Genomic DNA, 16,940 nt, shown 5'->3' with positions numbered 1-16,940 from the left:
AACCAGTTCATTGGGCGACCAGGTCATCCCGGACAAAAAACCCAGTTTATGGGCCTATTTCCCCAAAAAATCACAAAAACCGGCCCCAACCGGCTGGTTTCTTCATAAACCAACCAGTTTATTGCGAGGCGAGCTACAGACCCCACAGAATGCAATTTTATGAGTTTTGATGTTGTTTTGAGGGAAATTTGGAGTTATTTCCCTCCAAAAACAACCCGTCTAAGAAAATCATTCCTCCCCTCTCATTTGCCTCACACATATCAACCCTAGCAACACTAGCAATCAATGCCAAATGGTAATGTTAAATTCTTAAAGTAAAAAAATTCTTAAATTTCGTTTATTTTTCATTTTCATCCTTTTACTTAATTTTTTAACATTACCATGAAATGACTCAAGATGTTTGAGAGTGGTTTCGACCTCATTGGATTTCATATGGAGAAACTAGAATTTTAGAGTTCACTCAAAATTCAGTAGACTTAATGGTTTTCAAGATTTCATGGTTTGGGGGTTTGCAATGTTTCCATTTGATTCTATCATGCATGAGGGTATGAGATTGGCGTTTGATCAAGAGCATGAAGCCCTTTAAGGACCTTGATGTTGGTGGCATTGATTTTTGAACTTTGTTGATGTTGGTGGTATTGATTGTTGAACTCCTCTACCATGGCCTTAACAATAATGTACCCTTCACTCAAAGGAAAATAATTGGTTAGGGATGCTAAGCTTTTTCTACCACATTATAAGGCTGAGGAGATGAACCCTTCACTCAAACCAAAATCACTAGTTAGGCATGTTAAACTTCAATTTCTATCATATTATAAGGTTGAGCAATCCAAGTCTGAAGACTTTGAGCGAGATGATGTTTATGTATCTCTTGTTGATGATCCCATTTTTAGTAGCGTTGAATCAATGATGAGTTTCATGAGTGATCATGTTGATTAGTGATTTGTAGTTTTGATGTCTATTTTTATTGCTACTACTACCACTACTGCTAAGGTTGCAAAGGAGTTTTAGGAGTCCTCAAACACTCAGCCAGATTATTTATGTAGCTCATGTTGATGATCCCTTGTCTAGTAGTGGTGATGAGTTTGATCATGATGAGGAGTGATCATGCTGATCATTGATATGTAGACTTGTAGTAGGCCAGTGACCCCATAGCTTATAACATTGTTTTTGGACTCTAGAGGCCATTTAGAGCCTCATTGATTATGTATTATGTTGTTGATATGTATTGCACTCGGTGCCAATTTGATATATTCACCTTTACCTAGTATATAGATGAGCAAACTTTGCATATTTTATCTCTATTGGTTTTAAATCATGGTTTTAAATCTTAAAAATAGTTTTTTTCATTAAAAACTAAGTATTTCATGTATTTTTATAAAGCCCGGTTCATTGAGATCTTACCAGTCCCAATTTGACCATTTCCAGTGCGAAACCCGGTTTGATAGGTGGATCGGTCCGGACACTGGTTTGATTTTTAAAACTATGCCTCACACATATGATTTCTAGTGTTTGTGAGCATATGAGAGCTTGGGAAGTTCTACAACAACAATGAGTTTTGGAGGAACAACAACAAGATTGGAGGTTATTTTTCATCTTGGAGCTGGTTTGGAGTTGTCTAGTGGAGTTGGCGTCTTTGGGAGGAAGCTTTATCAGCTGGTTTTCATTCTTAGGTATGATTTTTCTCTTGAAAATTTCCAAATTTGATCGTGTCCCTATTTTTAATTTTTCCCCTATTTCAAGTAAAAAACAATCCCTGTTTGTAGGCTAGATAAGTTTCTTTTTTCGCTTTGAAATTTATCATAGGTATTGCATTTTTCTTTTCTATTTACAGATATTTTTCCTTTCAAATCTGATATTTCATCATCCACCATGGTCCCAAAAGCCAAAGATTTTGCATGGGTCCATTGTTATGTTGTTGATGGAAAAATGTTGTGCATGTATTGCAAGCACCCAAAGGGCGGGGCGCAGGGAAGGGGGGTATTTATATGTTGAAACAACACTTGGCTAGTATAAGAGGCCAAGCAACCCCCTATGATGAACCATATAAAGTGATAGGGCCTATTAGGGCAAAATACCTTGAAAAGTTTCAGAAGTTTGGGGAGGCAAAGGCCAAGGAAAAGGTTATACAAGCAGAAATTGCAAGGAAGAAGGAACTTGCAGAAGCTATGGCTAGGAGAGAAGCAAGTGGGTTTGATGATTTTGACCTTCAAGACTCCCCTCTATCCCTTCCACCAATCTCCATGACCCATTCCATTATGTTCCTCCCCCTCTTGGGTCTCATTCTCAGACTCAGATTCAAGCTAAAGGCAAAAAGAGGATGAACATTAAGAGTTATTTCACCTTCTTCCACCTCTTCCTCTACTAGTGCCACTGCCTCCCAACCAAGTCTAACTCAACACACCGTAGATGCTCATTGGAAAAAGAAATAGAAATAATTTGCTTTTGAATACATTATCAAATGGTGGTATGATACAGATACCTCCTTCACTATTGTCTGCTCACCTTATTACCAAGCTATGTGGGACGATACTATAGCTGCAAGAAAGGTCTTTAAAGGCCCTAGTATGCATGACTTGAGGGGAGCTCTTTTGCAAAGAGAGGTTTTTTCCATTGGACAATATTTGACTAATTTTAAAAATGTCATAGACCAAAACAAGTTGTTCCATCATGTCAAACAGATGGACTAATGGAAAAAACCGCACTATCATAAATTTCCTTGTCTCTTGCCATCAAGGAACCATGTTTTTGAAATTGGTTAATGCATCTAATAGGGTGAAAGATGCCAACCTATTATTTGAGCGTTCGGATGAGATGGTTACAATAGTGCGGGATAAGAATGTTGTGTAGGTCATCACAAATAATGTCTCAAACTACGTTATTTCTGAAAAGATGCTAGATTCCAAATAAAGGACCATATTTTGGACCCCATGTGTTGCACATTACATAAACCTCATGCTTGAGGACATGGAGAAGTGAAGTGAGTAAAGAACACTATAAAGCATGCCAAATGTATCACAAAATACATCTACAACCACTCATGAGAATTGAGCCTAATGAGGAAAAACACTAGGGCAAGGAGCTTGTTAAGCCTGCCATCACAAGATCTGTAACTCACCTCCTCACATTGGAATCTTTCATTTCCCAACAAAAAAGCTTGCAAAAATGTTTTTTACTAATGATTGGGATGCATTTTGATGGGCTTGCAAAGCAAATGGAAAAGACACCAAAAAGAAAGTTTTTTACAACACTTTTTGGAAAAAAAACAGTAGAGCTTGTGAAAATTGGAGAGACCCTTGTTAAGGTGTTGCGGTTGGTGGATGGGAGAAATTGGCCATGGGCTACATCTATGAGGCTATGGATCAGCCAAAGTAGAAGACACAAGCATCCTACAAGGATAGAGTAGGTGAACATCGGCCTATTTGGGAGATCATTAATAGCAGATGGAACAATCAACTCCATTGTCCTATACATGCAGTTATGTATTTCCTGAACCCAAAGTATCATTATAAAGCTCAAGTAGGAGAAGATTAGACTTGGGAGGTTAGAGATGGGTTGTAAAGTGCTTAGAGCGCATGGTACCTGAAGAGTCGAAGCAATTGGAAATACATTGAAAACTCAATACTTTCTCTAGGGCCACGAGTACATTTTGAAAAATCTGGCAAGATTTTAAAGAAATGTAAATCAACCAAGTAAGCAATTCCAATTTTTTTTAAGTTCAATTCATTAAATTCAAATTGTACATACTTTTTTAGCCAAATTTCAAACTTACCATCTAAATTATTACACAATGAACTAACCTTATCCTTTGTTGTTAATTTTAGGTATGTTCTATGCCAGAGCAATTTATTTAAATTTTCAACGTTAGCAATCACATCAGCATTAAAGTAAACTGCAGATAGAACATGAATATAAATCGTAAAAGACAAGCCCAGACAAGAGGACACAAGATGTGGTGCTAGCTAGGGACAAACCCCACAATGTGTGGGGAAAACCTTGATCAATTCTTCTTTTATGTTCTTCAAAGTTCAACAGAGAAAGAGAGAGAGAGAAAGAAAGATAGTACATTTACAATAGAAGTCAACACTTTGACTTATCTAGATCTAGCATAGATCATTTCGTATAACGATGAGATCAGTTGAAGACATTCTGCTTCAACTGATTCTCCAAGGTGACTCTTTCACCTATCATCATTTTGCATCTCGTCCATGAGCTGCACCTTACCGTGTAGCACCATCATGCTGCTCATGATCTCATACATCACGCTGCCCATACATCATGGTGTCCATGATCTACTTCATACTGCCTATATATCTCATGATGTCCATATTCATCATGCTGCTCATATATCTCATGATGTCCATATTCTACATAGAGTGTCTTTCATGCCATGCCATGCCATGTCATTGAATATGCTGACACAATTCCACTGAACAGGACTGCGTTCAGCTGACATGACAGCGCATCTCCATGCTATGCGTATATCATGACTGTGGTACTACAACATGTATTTGCCAGCGTATATATATTTTCATGACTGCGTTATTCATAGCATGTATGCCCATAGCTGCGTTATTCAACAGCGTATATATGCATTGCTATTTATAGCAGCATGACTGTGTTATACTAATGTCATGACCGATATTATAATGCCATGACTGCGTTATTCATAACAACATGTATGCCCATAGTATAACCATTCATGAAGTTGCTGTGTATCCACCTGCGTGTATTACTGTGCGTATATATATTCATTGTGTTGCTGCATATCCACCTGCGTTGAGCGTATATGACTGTGACAATGATATATGCCATGCAGTATATATTCCACATATCTCTACCACGCTGCCAGATCTAGGGTATGACAACGTTCCATGCATATGACTTCATTCCCATAGGCGTGCTACAGCGTGAAGCATGTATATATATATGTCCACGTATCTCTTCAACCACGCTACCAGATCTAGGGTATGACAGCGTTCCATACATATGACTGCGTTCTTCAACCCCGCTGCCAGATCTAGGGTATGACAGCATTCCATGACTGCATTCCACACCCATACATATGACTGCATTCCTTTTATCTTCATGCGTGATATGTCTTCTGGACAGCGTATTACTTCTCTTTAAGAACAGCGTATGATTTGCTATATACTTTAACTGCAGTTGCGGCTTCATATACTTGCCTGTCGATTTATGACTGCGTTCTCCATTATATTAGGCCAATATAATCCATAATGTATCTCCTTCTCCAAAAACCCAAGATGTGGAGAGGATATCACTTGAGGTGTATTCCAAATGACTTCAAATCCTCTTCTATTTATACTAACGTGTATGTGATGAATAGACATGTCTATTGGGCTTTTGAGCCTACTCAAATTGCTGGTCGGCTAGATGATAATTCCATAATCTAAATAAATTCATATCTCCATAAATACTTATCAAAATCGGATGATCTTTAGATCAATCCTAAACCTCTCGACAAGAGGGATCCAATAAAAATATCAGCTGCCATAAATAAGCTGACCCACATGGAGTTTGGCCCTAGTTGCCAATTTAACATTTGTCTTTGCAACACACTCGTGGGATTCGTTTGGCAACCAATGTCCTCAATTGCAAAAGTTTGCAAATAGAGTTCTCGGCCAAACTTATAATGCTTCTAGATGTGAGCACAGTTGGTCTACTTTTGAACGAATTCACATGAAGAAGAGAAATTGTTTGGAACAAAAATGGTTAATGATCTTTTCTTTGTGCAACACAACGTTTGACTAAGGCACAACCAATTGTTAAACAAAAGACTTGATACAGATCCTATTATGTTGGATGATATTGAACCAACTTCATGGGTGGAGGAGACTCAATCGAGTTTGATACTAATTTTGATATCAATGCCATGGAGTTGGGGGGTGTTGATCCTAATGCAAATCTAGTAGTCGAACCAGGATTTGAATGAAGCAAATGACCAAGACCAAGCATGGCACATGGTGAGGGAAGAAGTTGTTGTGCAACTCGACGAACTCGTGCTTCTAATTTTGTTAGGCCTAGTGTCGTTGCTCTTCCCACTGCTAGTACTGCTACTAAGGCTAGAGAGGAGTTTGAGTCCTTAGACCCTGAGTCAGATGATGTTTATGTAGCTCCTCGTGATGATCCCATGTGTAGTAGTGATGATGAGTTTGATGAGTGATCATGTTGATTAGTGATTTGTAGTAAGCTAGTGGCCTAGTATCTTGAGTTGTAGCATTGTTTTTGGACTCTGTTGACCTCTACGTGTCAACGACCCATAGCAGTATACCCCCTTTTTCGCAAAAGGGATAGCACCTGACCGATATGTCCGATTCGTCCAGCTATCATCATCAGCTTGGTTGTCATGTTATAATGTAAATCCATCTGCATATATGTGATGTAAATAATCTCAGCAGATCTGTGTCATGTATGTAATTGCCTAGGTAAACCTATTCTTTTGGTAACGATCTACATTCCGGGAGGTTTTTTGTCTCACCAATCCATTCTCGGATGGTCGGCAGAGTTTTCCTTCAGCCTTACCCCAAAGCCGAAATGAATTTTGTCACCAAGATCTTAGGCGAGTCCTAGTGTTATAGATCGAGTCTATGTAAAAGTGATTTGGGAATAGTACTAACTATTTGGTTAGGTTATTTTATTACAAATTGCTTAGTCTCTTGGATTATATTTGTGTTGCAGAAATGGGTGGTCTTTGAGGGTCTGTTTTAGATGGGTTTTCCCCCTTGTGATGTAAAATATATGAAAATAATGATGTAAAGTGCCTTGAGAGTTGAAAAAATAATTTATCCCCTCATAGGTTAATTAATAAAATTTTCTGGACAAAATTAATTAAAATCCTAAGCCAGAAATTTAATTAATTATAGGTCCTAGGTAAATTTAAATTTTCCAAAGGCGAAATTCGTGTGTCCTTAAAATTCAAATTTTAAAAGGCCCAAGGACTAAGGTAAATTGATTATTTTGCTAAATTTTAGGCCTTTGGTCCCTGGGGTTAAGTCAAAATTAAAATTTTGAGGAAATTAATGCAAAATTTTAATTTTTGAATTAATTAAAATACATTTAATTGAAAAGTTCGAAATTTCCTCAATATTTAAAATTTTGACAGATGAGATTAAAAAAAAATTTTGATCCTCATCAACGGTCGAGATCACTTTGACAAGGATCACTCGAACTAGCCGTTGGAAGATTTATCTTTAAATAGGAGGTCAGTTGTCAGTTAAAAACATTCGATCCTTGAGTCGTGTGCTAAGTGAAAGCTCTCTTGTAATCTTTTTATGAGCAATAAAGAAAGACTTTGGGGTTAATTTCTGCTGGTGTTACTCTTCGTGAAAATGCTGTAAGATGTGTTATTTTCATGCATAGATTTCCTTTTAGCCGTTGATGATAGCTTTCTGAAGAGTGATTTGAGCACAGGTATCTTGCTCAATCACTGGGGTTTGAATGGTAATTTAAATTTTGAATATAATAGCAGGTATCTCTATTAAATCTGAATTTTATTATCATTTTCTCGCTCTACATTAATGGTCGAATTGAGTTGTGCAGGAAATTCTTGATTTTTAGGATCATCGGGTGTTCGGGGAAGTTTTCAGTTGGACCAACCAACTCCCGATTAGTATTTTCTAAAGAGCCCAGCTTGATTGGATCTCGGGCTTATCATAAGAATTTTTATTGTTGATGCATGAAGGGTTTTGGGCGAAGCACCTCCGTTTAAATTAAAATTTTCAAAAATTTTCTATGCTAAATTGATAAATCTGGCTTTTAAGAGCCTTAGATTATCAGATCTGGGAGCGGAGTTGGACTCACACTCGCCAGATTTGATAGATCTGTTGTTCCTGTGCATAGATCTGTTAAAAAAAATTGACTTGGGTTTCTCGAGTTTCATTTATTTTTGCATATTCAGGTTCTGGTTGTTTGTGTTTTCAGGTACAGGTTGTATATCTAAAGGTGAAGTTAGATTTTGAAGCCCGATCTAGGCCCTGGAGGGTAAGATCTGGCCTCAAAACTAGCTTTTGCAGGCGCATTATTTTTGCAGTCCAAGGGTTTTCAGATATTTTAAATCTAGAAATAATCTTACAAGGGTTTCATTGATAAATCTGAAGAGCAAGTGTGAAATTCATTTTTTCTGGGCTGCCTTCCTGAGACTCTCGAAATCATTTTGCAGGGATACTGTCCAGATTTGTTGCAATCTAAGGGTTTAAATTTTTTATTTTAAATCTGATCGAAATTTTAATAAGGGTTTTACATCTGATCCAAAAATTCTTAAGATCAATTTTTTTTGGGAAATTTCTCAGTTTTTTTATTGCTGCCTGGGTTTTTAGTTTTGCTGCTGCAGAGAAATCTTGATTTTTCCTCCGTTTGGCCTGCGGCTCTATCTCCCTACGTCCCTCTATGTTGCTCGACTTCTTGCAGCCTCATTGCTGCATTCGCAGCCCTCCATACCCATCTCGCTGCTGTCAAAACTTTTCATCCACGCTGCCCCCAGCTTTCTTGAGCTCCAAACTTGCATTTCAAGCAAAACAATAAAAAAAAAGGAACGCTGCCATAGTTTCCCTACGCCTAACCCTCAGTTTTCACGCTACCCCTCATATCTCTGCCCATAAACTTGCACGCCTTCATCCACAGCTCCTACCATACTTCACCATCACTAAACTGCATCTTTTCTGCTCCTGTACGTGGCATTCACCTCCTTCACAAAACCTTCTCCCCTCCTTGCTGCCCATTAACCCTCTACGCATCCCTTTGCGCTTTCTCTGCAGCTCGTTTTCCCTCATCCCGATAACTAGCTAATCCTGCGCTGCTCCTTAACTGTTCTCATAGAATTCTCTCACTGCGTAAACCTCCCTATTCCGCAGCAAATCCATTGAGCTACCTATCTGCAGTGTATTGCTTAGCTCCTCGCCGCCATCCCTTCTCCTTTCCGTTGCTGCCATTGCTCCCTCCGTCCAGCATCTCCTTCCAACCTGCGTCCTCACTGCAGCACCCGCGTTCCCTTTCTCATACCTTCATTCCCACCATCGAAGCTCTCCCACGCTTCTGCCATCACCTGCACACACCGTAAAACAACAAATATTCGATTCCTTTTGCTATTACGTATGGTGAAGTCCAGGTTTAGTTTCATTCCACGATTTTTCTGTTACGTATAGTTTAGGATAGGGTTGGTTTGATTTCTTTTTTATTTTTGATCTTTGGTTTTGATTTTAATTTTTATCATTTCCATTTGTTTTTATTTAAAAGAGAATTCTAAAAAATATATATATATATATAAATAAAATAAAAAAGGGAGCTAGGTTTATGTTATGATTTTCATTGGTTTTGATCTAGTTTGAATTTTTTTTATTAAAATTCAAAAAATAAGAAAATTCTTAAGAATATATATAAATAATCTAAAAACCCTAAAAATTTTAAATAAAAAAGGCTAAAAGGGGCTTCAAATTAATTTTATTTGATTTTGAGGCATCCTGAAATTTTTAAATCAAAAGTAAATTTTTAGCGTTAAAAGATATTTTTTAAATTTTTATGTGGCCTCTGGCCCATTAAAAAATTTAAAATATATTTAATCTTCCGATTTACTTTGGTCACATTAAAAGAAAATCTTGATTAATCATTTACTGCACATTAAGTCTTGCTTAGCATATTGAGAAAAAGATTTCCTAAAGGACTAACTAAATTTGTCAAAAAAAATTTATTCCTTCTTCGTGTCTATTGTGTTAAGGATAAAATCTAAAAGTGAACTTTTGTGGTATTAGTATTTCTCATTTTTCTATAGTTAAATGTGCTTAAATTTTTATATCTTAAGATTAACTATTGGAAAGTGGTGAATTTCCTAGATTTGGGTCACTAAGCATAATCATTTAAATTCTAGGATCTAAACTTGTTACCATTTACATTTCGTGGTTGTTTAAAGTATTTGTATCTCTTGAAATTTAATTGCTAAGACATTGTGCATCTAGTGAAATTGATCGTCATTGCTTGAATTATTTAATGCTCGTTACATGTTAGACATTTTGCAAATATTTTCAAGCGATTGTTAAATAATTTTATCGTGAAATTATAAATAGATTTCATATCTTTGTTTCCTAAGCAGCAGTTGCTAATCGATTACTTGGTCTCCATTTCCCTAGCAAGATCGTTGACTCCATAAGGCACTGGTATTAACCATTTAAAATCTAATCAATTTCTAAGTCTTGCTAAACCTTAATCAAGTACTTGATCACCTCGTTGTGTCTCCCGAACTGGTTGGTTCCCAACTAGTTCTTCTTCATTCCACTTTTCCATAGGGTCTACCCCCCTTAGCCTGCGGTAGGGAGACAGCTTAAATGGAGAGATTGGGGATCAGGGTGACAGCCCCCGATCTGAGCCATTGTCGCAATGCCTAGACATTCTGTGCGACAACAGACTCTAAAGGCCATTTAGAGCATCAATGGTTATGTATTTTATTGATGATATGTATTGCACTCGGTACCATTTTGATATATGCACCCTTACACAGTATATAGATGAGAAAAATTTGCACATTTTGTCTCTAATGGTTTGTAATCTTAAAAACTTTTTCATTCAAAATTAATTACTATATGCTTTTTTTCATATCTACTTCATTGAATCCAGTTTGATCTAATTATGGTTTGAATCCCAGTTAGATAGGCAATCGATTCAAAATCCGATTCCAATTTTTAAAACTATGCACAAGACAAAATAATTAAATATTTATTGTTAAGAAGTGTTATTAGTTCCAACCCAGTGTTTATTACTTTCACAAGAAGGTTAGAAATAATCACACCACATCTAAGCAAGGAAATCACACATGAAATCAAAGCACATTAGCTGAAATAAAAATCACCATGAAGTAACATTTGTGAGTGCAATATAATTTGGTGTGTAATGCATAGGAGCTAGTATACCATGGTGGAGTCATCTAAAAAAGATCATGTAATTATCATGTATTGGATGCAAAGAAGTGGAAGAACAAGTCTAAATTGAAAAAGATGAGCGAGGAAACTTGTCCAAGTAGCATCATCACACCCAAATGAATGTTTCTCTAGATGTACTTACCCTAAAGAGGCAACACAACACAAAAACTATTTTGCTAGAATGACCTCTTCATTTCACCTTGGATTTTCTTGCACAAGTTCTAGCAATCCTATCCTAGGAAAGCCCCCCTTGACCAAAGGAGACTTGGCCTAAAGGAGACTTGGCCTAAAGTGCAAAAGAGGGTTGGTGAGGTGACAGTGGCCTCCCTCTTAGTACAACTTTAATGGGTGTAATGGTTAAGAACTTGTGTTTCCTCCCAAGAGGTCACAGGTTCAAATCTAGAGGGGGTTAGAGTATGTACACCTCCATTGAATTTAGCAATCAAATAACTACATAGAGGGGGGATCCCTTGACCAACAAACAAGGGAGTCTCATACACCAATTTGGTGTCTAGCATGGTTGTGACTTTAAAATTAGATGATTATTATTAGTAGTAGTTACACTAAAGCCTTTCTTGAGCTTTACGACTTTATCTCAAGAAGTGAGGGTTTGTGTGATAACAAAGCCCATCCTCCTAACCAATATAATGCCACTCCTTCTAGGAGGAGGTGAATTCCCTGAAATCTCCTTAGAAGAAAATGTCCTTCCTACAATCCTGATGTTGAGGTAGTTTAGCAACACAAAACCCCTAACCCGCACCCTTCCCCGCTCCAAATAGGATAATAAATCTTACCTTCCCTACTACTCTAATTTTTGGCCTAGGTGCTATGGAATTTTTGGCTAGTTGGGTTGGATTCTAGCAACACAATAGTATTCACCCTAGGGGTCATTGTTTGATATTTGGGTATTCCTTTTTGTTACCACCCAAATCCTTATTTCTGTTAAAACATGTAATTAGGTTCGATCTTCATAATGACATATGTAATCATGATTTGATGTTTTTAATGAAAAGAGACAAATAAATTTATTATTGTTGTTGTTGAGGCATGGGTTTCATGGTCAAGAGAAATTTATTTTTAGGTCAAACACCCATTGAGTGCTTCTAGAGCCTGTTATTTAGTAAACAAGTCAATTGAGTCATTGTCATGTATTGAAGACCCATTTGAGCATGTTACATATTGTAAAAGAAATTTTATCTAAGTCAAAATAAAGTCAAAAGACCCTCTAAGACCTCGTAATGGAGCAAATATCAAACCGGCCTTCTCAAGTGGACAAGTCGACCTAAAAAGAGTAATCGACCTAGTACAAGACCTATATTTAAGGGAGACTTCGACCTCACTTGCAAAAAATCACTCACTTCACTCAAGTTCGATCAAGAAAAAGAAAAGAGTGCGAAGAAGAATGTAATATTCCTAACGGAAATATTAAGTGATAACAGTAGTGAAATCATAAACATGCAATAAAAATTGTACACATGCAGAAATACCAGACTACACCAGAAATAACATCCAAAACGCTAAGTCTTTTTATTATATTAACCAGATGAAGTATAATGAGTAGGAACAAAAGAACCTGGGCTTGCTACAGCAAGCAAGGCAAGATCTTAGGTGAATGTGATAGTACCCAGGTACTGGAAATGGCTCCACTACCAAATCTGCATTCACCCAGAAAACTATGGTTGCCGCTGGAAAGGAACTGTTGATTTAGCCCTCCAAACTACTCCAAAAATTCTGAGAAATTACCCACAACCTCTACTCTACCTGCTCAACAAAACCCAGAAATATCACGGGAACCCAAGTGGTGGAAATGATCCCAAAATAAATTGTGCCCTCCTCCAACAATTTTTATTGTTGCCTGCTAAATGAGAATAGGAATTTTATCCTCAAGAGTGCTCAAAAAATTCTACTAAAATAATCTTGGCCTCTCCTCAACGAACCCAGAAAGGGTTGGGCCTAATTCCAACCTCTAAAATTACCCCCAATTGTGGCTTGCTCCTCTAACAGCTGGGTAATTCGACGCTCCAAGAAATAATGTTGCTTGCTACTTCCAAAATGTTGAGTATTCTCCCCCAATATCCTCCTTATGTCCCCAAGCCAACTCAACCCCAAAATCACCAATCAAACCTCCACAATGAGTGGCCTCCTTATGTCCCCAAGCCAACTCATCCTCAAAATCACTAATCAAACATCCACAATGAGTGGCCTTCCTAATGACTACGCAAGCCCCAATCCAGTCACCTTTGCACTAGCCCAGCAGAAAAGAATTTGACCAATAAGGTAGTCCCTCAAACCACCGAACAAACCTCTGCAAAAATGTTGTTGAACCCTGAGGGAATATGCTCCTAAATTCTCGGAAATGTTGCTACTCTGTAGCTCGTTCTCCTCAGGAAAGCGTGGTACCTCTCTGCGCCCAAAATGCTCCATAATGCCACAAATTAACTTGTAGAATTACCTCCCGAACAGCTCCACAATAAAGCAAAGGCTCCTCTAGGGTGGCACTCGAAGTCCACTGAATAAGGAGTTGAGATTTCCCCTCGGAAACCTCCTGTGTTGAACACAATGTTGACTTGGCTCAACAACTCAAGCAAACAGTAGTATAATTTTCAAATTGATAAAAGCTCCCAAATGATGGTCCCTCCTCTTCTATTTATGCTTGTTGTCGTCTTCCTTTCCTCGTGGGCCCCATCCTCCACTAGTATGCTTTCCTTCTTTCCTTCTCTCTCCACAAGTGTGTTTTCCTAAGGGGGTGCATAATCCTTTTGTGTGTGGCCCCCACAACCCACAAGGAATTCAATTTTCTCCCTCTCCTAAGTCAAATAACCCAAAATTGTTGCTAATTCTGAATTTGTCAAAAAGTGTAATATTTTCTAAGTGGCTTAGGAAAATTGAGGATATTACATATTAGGGCATATTCATGCAACAGCAAGTATCCAATTTCCATCATCATCAAGGGTTGAGTTTTGGGTCAAGAAAGGTATCCTTTGCAAGTTAAAGTATCAAGGAAGAGAAGTCAAGTCAAGCAAAGGAGAAAGGAAACAAATTCATCCATCTAGCCACACGTGTGAACTAGGGTTTCTACAGAAGAAACTATTGGAGGTCAAAGTTGCAGAAGAATCTGTTGGGAGTTTGAAGTTGCAAAAGAATTTGCGGGGGGGTCAAAATTACAGAAGAATTTGCTAGAGGTTGAAATCGCAGAAGTTGCTGAAGAATTGCTGGAAGGAAAGTTTGTCAAGAAAAAATGATTTGACTTGGTCTTAGAGGGTCTTGCTCAAGGGTCCTAGGTCTTGAAATTCATCAATTGAAGTTCTATAAAAAGAGAAGAATTTTGGTGGGTTTTCCTCTCAATTGGAGAGGTTTTGGCCCTGGCTGATCGCTTACACCTTGTGTCCTATTGTCTCATTGTTCTTTATGATTTGGTAGTTGTTGATGATAGAGAACACTAATAATAATCAAGTAAAAAAAGAAGTTAATCAAGTAAAGTAAAAATACATCACAAGTAGTTATCAAAGAAGAGAAATCACCTACTCTAGCTGCCCTATGGATTCCTCCACAGTTTCTTGAGGCAAAAGTCATAAATTCAAGCAAAACCCTACGAGCACCTAAGAAACCCTAAGCCAACTAAGGATGATCGCGAATGAAAGATGAGGCTTAGGAAAAGTAAATCTGAATTTTGATTTTTTATTTTAATTTGTTTCAGATTTACAATAGCAAAATGAAAAGGTTGATTTTATAAAAATTTAGATGGTTTGAAAGCAAGACTAGTGCCTAAGATTATAATGGGCATATGGGTGATGCAATGGATTAATGAGCTTTTTCTCAAGTGAATGATCAAAACTACATCTGAAATTAGCCAGCTAAAGCCATCGATTTTTTGCTGTCCACAAATACAAATTCTGATTTTAAAACCCTAATGAAGGAGAGTTTATCAATCATGTATGACAGATTGTTCACAACTAATAAGAGGAAATTCCAACAAGTTTTAATCAAGAAATATCATATTCATTTAAATATTTTCAGCCATGAACAATACAGGATTCAAGAGAGAATATGACCACATACATATTCTCTTAAATTGGGAACAAAATTACCCAAATCAAGCTCTCATAACACATTTGGAAAGATAAAAACTTCCAGCATTCATATTCAAACAATAGCATCGAATATCACCAACCTCAAGCTCTAATAAGCTACAAAAATATCTCAAGCACTAGTCTAGGGCGTCTCCAAAAACATTCAACAACCATTACATGTGGGTGGAGCCTCTATTATATAGAGTTCTAGCCTCAAAGCTCCTCAACGCTAAAATAATAATATCCATGCCAAAACCCTAGATCTAATCCTGAAATCCATAAACAACTATTGTCCAATGTTCCACCAAGTTTCTGAGATGGGGGGAACGTGGGAATGGGGATATGCATAGGGGGGTCGTGTGGGAGCACCCCCAAATTTTAGGGAAATTCAACGGGGATGGGGGGCGTTGGGGTGTGTGTGTGTGTAAACATGATTCAAATTCAAATTCAAATTCAATAATGAAATGCATTGATTCATACATCATTAATGATTCAATAAAATAAAAATAGTAAAATATTGTATACATTGATTTGAATTTCACTTATTATCTAGAATTTTATTCGTACTAAGAAAGATAGTAGATGCTAAAGACTAAAGACTAGAATAGTAAATTGAAATTACTCAAACTCAAAAATAGTAAAAAGTTACGAGTCAAAGACTGAGTCTGAGATCATCGGTATCTAGAGGCAAGACTCTAAAGTTAAAACTGAAAATGAACCACTGACAATGAACCAATATTATCAAAACCAAATGAGTCAACCCCAAAACCGAGGACCAGACTAAAAAACTGGTCAACCCAAAAATACATAAATATTGAAATTTCGAAAAAGGATACATAAATATTCATGTGCATCCATATGAATCCAAACCATTATATGAAAATATGCAAGGGTGCATATAACCAAAATAGCATTGAATGCAATCCATCCTTGAACCAAAAATACTTCAAAAAAAGAGGCTCCAGATGGCCTTTGTAGTCCAAAAAAAAGCATTGCTACAACAAATACATACGTATCATCAAAGTCATTGCCTATGTTGGGATCCTCGTTATCAATAACACCCTCTAAGCAATTACATAAGATAGAAAAAGGTTAACATGTCAAACTGAGATTTTGTTTGCGTGATGGGAAGATTTTTACTAGGGTCATGACAAAGGATTTCAACAATCAATGCCACCAAATACTGAAAACTAATGTCTCCTAGATTTTGAGTGGGATCTAAATTTCTACTTTCTCCGTATGAAATCCAATGAGGTTGGAAACACTCTTAAACACCCTGAAACAATCAATGGTAATGTTAATCTTTCATTTTCGGCCTTTTACTTTAAGAATCTAACAATACCATTAATTACATAGCATTAGGAGGGCCCTAGGGTTGAAGGTCAAGGTTTACATGGTTAAACCACCATAACCATTTAAGCATATTATAAATTATAATATGATATGATGTAAAGGTGTTCGGGGAGAGATGCACTGGCTGCAGCATTATTAATGAGATTCAATCTCCATATTTCTCTCCGCCTTCATGTTTGAATCTCCATATATGTGTGCACCTTAAATTGCTATAAAACTTTGGATTTCTGTTTACTAATTAGCTATCGTCATCTTTCTCAATCTTTGGCTCACACCATCAAATATTATGTGAATGATCATTAATGGATTCTTAGTATTTGCAAAAGGATGAAAACAATCTGAACTATGCCACTAATCTAACAAAATAATCAATTTGTCACAGCCACAGTTATACCAGATCATAGAAAAAACATATTACAAGTGTTATGCAAAACAAAGGAATAAAGAACCACCTTTTAGATAGTTTACTTCAGTTATTGGGATTGAGCCTCATCAAAAGAATTTTAATCACAGTTTCAGATGTGGGACAAGTTTAATTGCAGTCACTTTATTAAAGAATCAAAACATGCACAGACAAGTTATTTAACAGAAA

At 37.0% G+C, this 16,940-nt stretch overlaps 1 protein-coding gene across 3 annotated transcripts in view; it reads right to left on the bottom strand.

The window, feature by feature from the left end:
- LOC149236472 (beta-amylase 2, chloroplastic-like) overlaps positions 1-16,940 on the bottom strand; it is a 336,854-nt gene that overhangs the window by 284,622 nt on the left and 35,292 nt on the right. The gene's annotated exons all lie outside the window — the stretch shown is intronic.

Source organism: Pinus tabuliformis, chromosome 8 (assembly GCF_031772625.1).
Source record: "Pinus tabuliformis cultivar Carrire ecotype Pingquan chromosome 8, CPIR1, whole genome shotgun sequence".
NCBI lineage: Eukaryota > Viridiplantae > Streptophyta > Pinopsida > Pinales > Pinaceae > Pinus > Pinus tabuliformis.
Note: the sequence above shows the minus strand (reverse complement) of the source record. Positions and strands in the feature narration are given on the sequence as shown.